Below are 6,444 nucleotides of genomic sequence, written 5' to 3'. Positions count from 1 at the left end.
ACCTCCAGTGGAGGTCATGTAATTATTAAAGAACTTTTAGCAGTATCACTGGTTTTACTTCATTAGCATCCACCCAACTGGTCAAACAAAAATGGCCCAAGACATAATGGACAAGATTTCCCAGGATGATTCTCCGGATGATTATATTTGTGATGAACAAAATTACAAGCAGGTTCTTTCAGTACCCTCTTTTTTATTTTTTTTTTGATGTTTCCAATTTTATTTTAAAAACAAACCAAACAACAGAAAAATAGTCAACTGTACAAGAGGCGGCCGGCTGGCGGGGCTGCGCGGCTAGGCCTCCTGCTGCTGGATGAAGGGGTTGGGGGTGGCCTCCATGCCGTCCTGCGGGCAGATGAGCACCACCGATATGCCCCGGCACACACCAGGCCCAGCTGTCCTGTGTCCCCCGTGAACTTGTACTGGTCGTCGGGATCTCGCATGTACTCCACGGTGCCGTCCAGCACGAGGTTAAGCAGCGGGTTGAAGCCCTTCAGGATTCCACTGGCTTCTCATCCTCCCTGGAACTTCACCCTGATGGTCTTGTCAATGTACTTGGACAAGTCTAGGATGCTCTCCTTCTTCTTCTCCTTGTCCGCCATGTTGCCGCGCGCGCCTTTCAGTACTCTCTTAAGCCATCTCTCATATTCCAGGATCAATGTTTTCAATTCATCTCCCAATTTATTTCCAGACTGTTTTAAATAAATGTAAATCTGCTGTCATTTTCCTGTTTGAATTAACCAAAGATTCCATATCTCAAATCCCCAGACTACTTCAAACAGAACAAAGAAAGATCTGAACCTCACTCATTCTATCTTTTTAACTCTCCATTCCCTATCTTTTTAAATCTCCATCCAGTGGGAAACTGATTTTTGACACCTTTCTGCTCTTTATTCCTCAACCTTTCCAGATCTTGTCTTCGTACAGCTGGTTTAATAGAATATTGGTTTCATTGGCCATTACTAAGGGAAAACTCAGTGATCTCTTCATAGATTCTAAAACTGAGAGATGAATAGAAACCCTCTCCTATTCAGAATCCTTCAAATCACATAAACTACCTTTTCTCCAACAACCTTAGCCAAGGGGGATAGCTCTGAAATTGACAGTAATTTCCACTAGCATATAGTGTTTATTATAGAAATTTAACTGAATTTTATTTTTTGTCCACTTAAGTTTGTAGTCTGAAATTCATACTCATTACTTGTCCCAAACTGAACTAGTGTGTGTGTGTGTGTGTGTGTGTGTGTGTGTGTGTGTGTACTGGTACCTCTCCCAGCTATTCATTTATTCATTCACTCATTCAGGTCCTCATGAGACCACCCAGAGTCCAGTAGATGAGGTAGATATCAAACTAATAACATTATAAATAATTATTTTAAGCTTGACCTTGTAGCTCACACCTATAATTTTAGCTACTTAGGAGGCTGATATCTGAGGATAGTGGTAAAGGTAGATTTGAAGCCAGCTCAAGCAGGAAAGCCCATTAAGACTCTTATCTCCAATTAACCAGCAAAAAGCTGGAAGTGGAGGTATGGTTCAAGTGGTAGAGGACCAGCCTTGCGTGGAAAAAGCCAAGACATAGTATTGAGTTGGAGCCCTAGTACCACACACCCATGTAGACACACACACTTGGTTTATAATAATGATTATTCTACAAGGAAAAATGTAAGATATTAGGACTATTGCTTACATGAATGAAATAAAAAATTACTTCCTTGGACAAGTTGGGCACCATGGAGGAAAGTTTCTGAGAAAGATTTCTTCTATTTCAATTATCCAAAGGAATAAAGACGGGGCTGGGAAGGTGGTTCAGTAGTAGAGCGCATGCCTTGCATGCCAGAGGCCCTGGGTTCGATTCCTCAGCACCACATAAGCAAAAAGAAAAAAACCGGAAGTGGTGCTCTGGCTCAAGTGGTAGAGCGCTAGCCTTGAGCTGAAGAGCTGAGGGACAGCACCCAGGCCTAGAGTTCAGGCCCCATGACCGGACCCAAAAAAAAAAAAAAAAAGAAAAAGAAAACCAAAGGAATAAAGACATTTTTAGAAACTTAGGCTGAAACTTGAAAGCTTGTAAGAGTTGCTGGGAGGAGGTGGGAAAGCACACGTGATCCATATGGGTGTCGGTGGCTCACCAGAAGCTGACAAAAGAGGATCAAGATTAGAAGCCATCCCAAACAGAGCTAGGCAATGGTGGCTCTCGCCTGTAATCCTAGCTACTCAAGAGGCTGAGATCTGAGGATCACGGTTCAAAGCCAGACCGGGCAGGAAAGTCCATGAGACTCTTATCTCCAGTAAACCACTAGAAAACCAGAAGTGGTACTGTGGCTCAAGCGGTAGAGTGCTTAATCCCAGAGTTCAAGTCCCACGACCGACCAAAAAACAAAACAAAACAAAACAGAAGCCATTCCCCACCCCCAAAGAGGAAAGACTGAGAGACTCTTATCTCTAATTTACTACCAGAAAACTGGAAGAGACTCAAAGAGATACAGTGCTAGCCTTGAGCAAACCAATAAAAACAACAACTATTTTTATGATAACCTTCACAAAGGAGAAAGGTATGCAATGGAAAAGAGGCCTAGGCAGTCCTAAATCCCATTATTTTTCACCAAGATTACTACATAGCCTCGTATTTCCTTTCCTAGAATCTCAGTTCCTTCCTTCCTTCCTTCCTTCCTTCCTTCCTTCCTTCCTTCCTTCCTTCCTTTCTTCTTTCCTTCCTTCTTTTTTTTTTTTAATTAGTTGAGGGGCTTGAACTCAGGGTCTGGGCATTGTTCTTGAACCTCTTTGTACTCAAAGCTAACACGCTACCACTTGAGCAACAGTGCCACTTCTGGTTTTTTGAGTGGTTAATTGGAGATTAGAGTCTCCAGGAGACTTTTCTGCCAGGGCTGGCTTTGAACCTTGATCTTACAGGTATGAGCCACTGCCACCCAATGTCCCAGGCTGGCTTTGAACCACCTGAGATCTTCAGATCTCAACCTTCAAGAAGATAGGATTTTAGGTGGGAGCCACCAGTGCCCAGCTAGAATCCCATTTTTCGTATTGATTTTCCTGAGTCTCAAGAGAAAGCCTTGTCTAAAGTATCCGTCCAATCTTATGACTTTCTTGCTCAAAACAAAATGATTCTCCAAAGCCTGAAGGCTAAATGTCTAATCTCTACACTCATGGGCCAGGGTGTGGTCTCATGGTTCTCCAGCCTTGACCTCCTGGTTCATATTTGTAAATGCTTTCTTTATCCTTGTGTCTTTGGTTATACAATAACCTTCTAACTTGAAGGCCCCTTCCTCTGGAACTCTTGACAGACACATTAAAAATATTATTATAAAGGTGTTGCATAAATTAGGTAAAGAGTACTAGACAATGTAACCTCTTCCTTCGCTGTCTCCCAGGTTTCCCTTCCCATATCCCACATTTTTTTTTCCAATCTTGGGCCTCGAACTCTGGGCCTGGGTGCTGTCCCTGAGCTCTTCAACTCAAGGCAAGCACTTTACCACTTGAGCCACACCACCACTTACAGTTTTCTAGCGGTTAATTGGAGATGAGTCTCACAGTGTCGGGCACCAGTGCCTCACACCTGTGATCCTAGCTAATCAGGAGGCTAAGATCTGAGGATTGCGGTTCAAAACCAGCCCAGGTAGGAAAGTCCATGAGACTCTTATGTCCAATTAACCACCAGAAAACCAGAAGTAGCACTGTGGCTCAAGTGGTACAGCACTAGCCTTAAGCTGAAGAGCTGAAGGACAGTGCCCAGGCCCAGAGTTCAAGCCCCACGACCGAAAACAAAAACAAAAGTCCCATGGAGTCTCTTGCCAGGGCTGGCTTTGAACCATGATCCTCACATCTCAGCCTCCTGAGTAACTAGGATTACAGATGTGAGCCACGGGAGCCCGGCTCCACGGGAGCCCGGCTCCAACCCCATATTAAAACATAGTGTCTAGTGAGTACCACTGCTGCATTTGTTCACCCTATGTCCCTCCATTTCTATTCCCCCCCTCCCCTACTTAGGTCTCAAAAACAGATAAGACAAAAAGAAAAACAAAAACAGCAACAAAGAAATGAAAAACCTTTTGTTTCCATTTCCTGGAGTACATTTCAATATAGATGACATTTTTTTAAGCCTTTAAAAATTTTTTTTCTTTCTTTTCTGTTTTTGGAGGCTGGTGCTGCTTGAACTCCAGCTCTAGGCACTGATCCTGAGCTTTTTGGCTCAAGGCTAGTTGTTCTGACTCTTGAACTACAGCTCTACTTCTGGCTTTGTTCATAGTTAATTGGAGAGAAGAGTCTCAGCCTTTTTGCCCTGGATGGCTTTGAACTGTGACCTTCAGATCTCAGCCACCTCACTAGCTAGGATTATAGGCAGGAGTCATTGATGTCAGAGCTTTCTTCTTTTTTTTCTTTTCTTTTTTCTTTTGCCAGACCTGGGGCTTGAACTCTGGGCCTGGATGCTGTCCCTGAACTTCTTTTGCTCAAGGATAGCACTCTACCACTTGAGCCAGAGTGCCACTTCCAGCATCTTCTGTTTATTGTGGTACTGAGGAATCAAACCCAGGGCTTCATGCATGCTAGGCAATGTAGGCTACCACAAACCACACCCCCAGCCCATGGACTTTTTATTTCTTGCAGGGCAGGGTTATTTTTTAAACATTTCTCTTTTAAGTATTTTATCTTCATTAATCATTCACTCATTCTCCCAGGTAGTCTTTATCGAGTGCTTACTGTGTGCTTGTGGTGGGAATGTAGCACAGTACCAGACAAGCATAGTTCTTTCATTTTGAGGCTTCCTGAGAAGAGGGACCCAGTAATCAGCAGTACAAAATTGTGAAACTTGTCAGAAACTAAGAGGCATGTGCAAATATTTTTTTTTTTTGGGTCCGGTCATGGGGCCTGACCTCTGGGCTTGGGTGCTGTCCCTCAGCTCTTCAGCTCAAGGCTAGCGCTCTACCACTTGAGCCACAGCACCACTTCTGGCTTTTTTCTTTTTGCTTATGTGGTGCTGAGGAATCGAACCCAGGGCCTCAGGCATGCAAGGCAAGCGCTCTATCACTGAGCCACCTTCCCAGTCCACGTGCAAATATTTTTAAGACTACCAAAGAGAAAGTCTCTGTGTTTCTGATTTTTCTCCAACTAAGACATTTGTGCCTCCATTTGGATTATCTATAGAAGGACTGAGTCCTGCCTTTTCCCCAGAGTCAAGCAAAGCACCAGGTATGTGCTCACAAGCTCCTCCGGCAGGTCATTCCAACCTTGGCCCCCAGGGCACAATAGCCCCCACACTGCAGCATTCCACTGTGGGCCTGGCCAAGGACATTGCCCTTGATCCCAAGGAGACCATAGCCCATTTTTTTTTTTTTTTTACCTTCTGCTTCCTTGTTAAGCCCTATAGAAGCCCACCCCAAATCCAGTCCCTTGCACAAACTCTAAACCCAAGGGAAGGTCTGTGTCCCTCGCTGTTCCTCAATAAACAGTCCTCACCTGTTGACGATCAAGTCCCACCTATGGCTTTTCCATTCTCCTCCATTTCCCCAACATCTATGGAGAGCCACAACCATCACAGTGAAATAAATCGTCAGGAGACACTCTGTACCTAACCAATGACCTTACTGACTAATCAGATGTGTTGGTGTATGGGAAGAGGAAATGAGTGGGTTCTAGATGATTTCATAAATATGAGCCTCAACAAACACTCAGTAAAACTCAGTTGATTAGCCAGATTTGGGGATATATGGCTGTAATCACAGCATTTGACAAGAAGAGCAAGAGAACGGTAATTTCCAAGCCATTCTTAGCTACGTAATCCTGTCTGGAAAAAACAAACTTAAATGTGTTAAAGCCTACTATGGATTGAGCTTTGGTTTAGGGCTGAAATATAAAGAGAACAGTGTTCTGAACCAGAGTCTCCCTATCTGAAAGGAAGATACAAAAGAGAACAAACAGATAAAACAGCCATACAAGTTGGAGTAAAATCCATGTGAAAGTACAGAAAATACAGGCCTTATCAGACAGAAAGTTACTTGAAGAGGATCTTTTGGGATAAGAAGTTAGAATCTGGAAAGTAAAAAGAATGACAATCTTGTTAAAGGAAACAATACTGGCATAGAATATTCAAAAACAAGGAAAATTCTGAGAAGTAGACTGCGTGGTTCAAAAAAAAAAAGACTAAAGGAGGGAGAGGCAAGCATTTTACTAACAAAAATTGGAAAATTTAAACCATGGCTGAAACTATAGGATACTATGAATGAGTCACTACTTTTAGATTGTGTGGGTGTGCACGTGTCCACGCATGTGATTCTGAGGCCAAGGGGCTTGAAATCAGGGCCTGGGTTTAGGATTATTTTTCTGTTTTTTTTTTTTGTCGGTCCTGGGGCTTGAACTCTGGGCCTGGGCACTGTCCCTCAGCTCTTCAGCTCAAGGCGAGTGCTCTACCACTTGAGCTACAGTGCCACTTCC

At 43.5% G+C, this 6,444-nt stretch overlaps 1 pseudogene; it reads right to left on the bottom strand.

Moving 5' to 3' along the window:
• Window positions 1–280: 280 nt before the first annotated feature.
• On the bottom strand, window positions 281–611 carry LOC105987344 (annotated as a pseudogene).
• Between the last annotated feature and the right edge of the window lie 5,833 nt (window positions 612–6,444).

The sequence above is a fragment of the Dipodomys ordii genome, unplaced genomic scaffold, assembly GCF_000151885.1.
Source record: "Dipodomys ordii isolate 6190 unplaced genomic scaffold, Dord_2.0 Scaffold41, whole genome shotgun sequence".
NCBI classification, from domain to species: domain Eukaryota; kingdom Metazoa; phylum Chordata; class Mammalia; order Rodentia; family Heteromyidae; genus Dipodomys; species Dipodomys ordii.
This window is presented reverse-complemented; position numbering and strand designations above follow the sequence as displayed.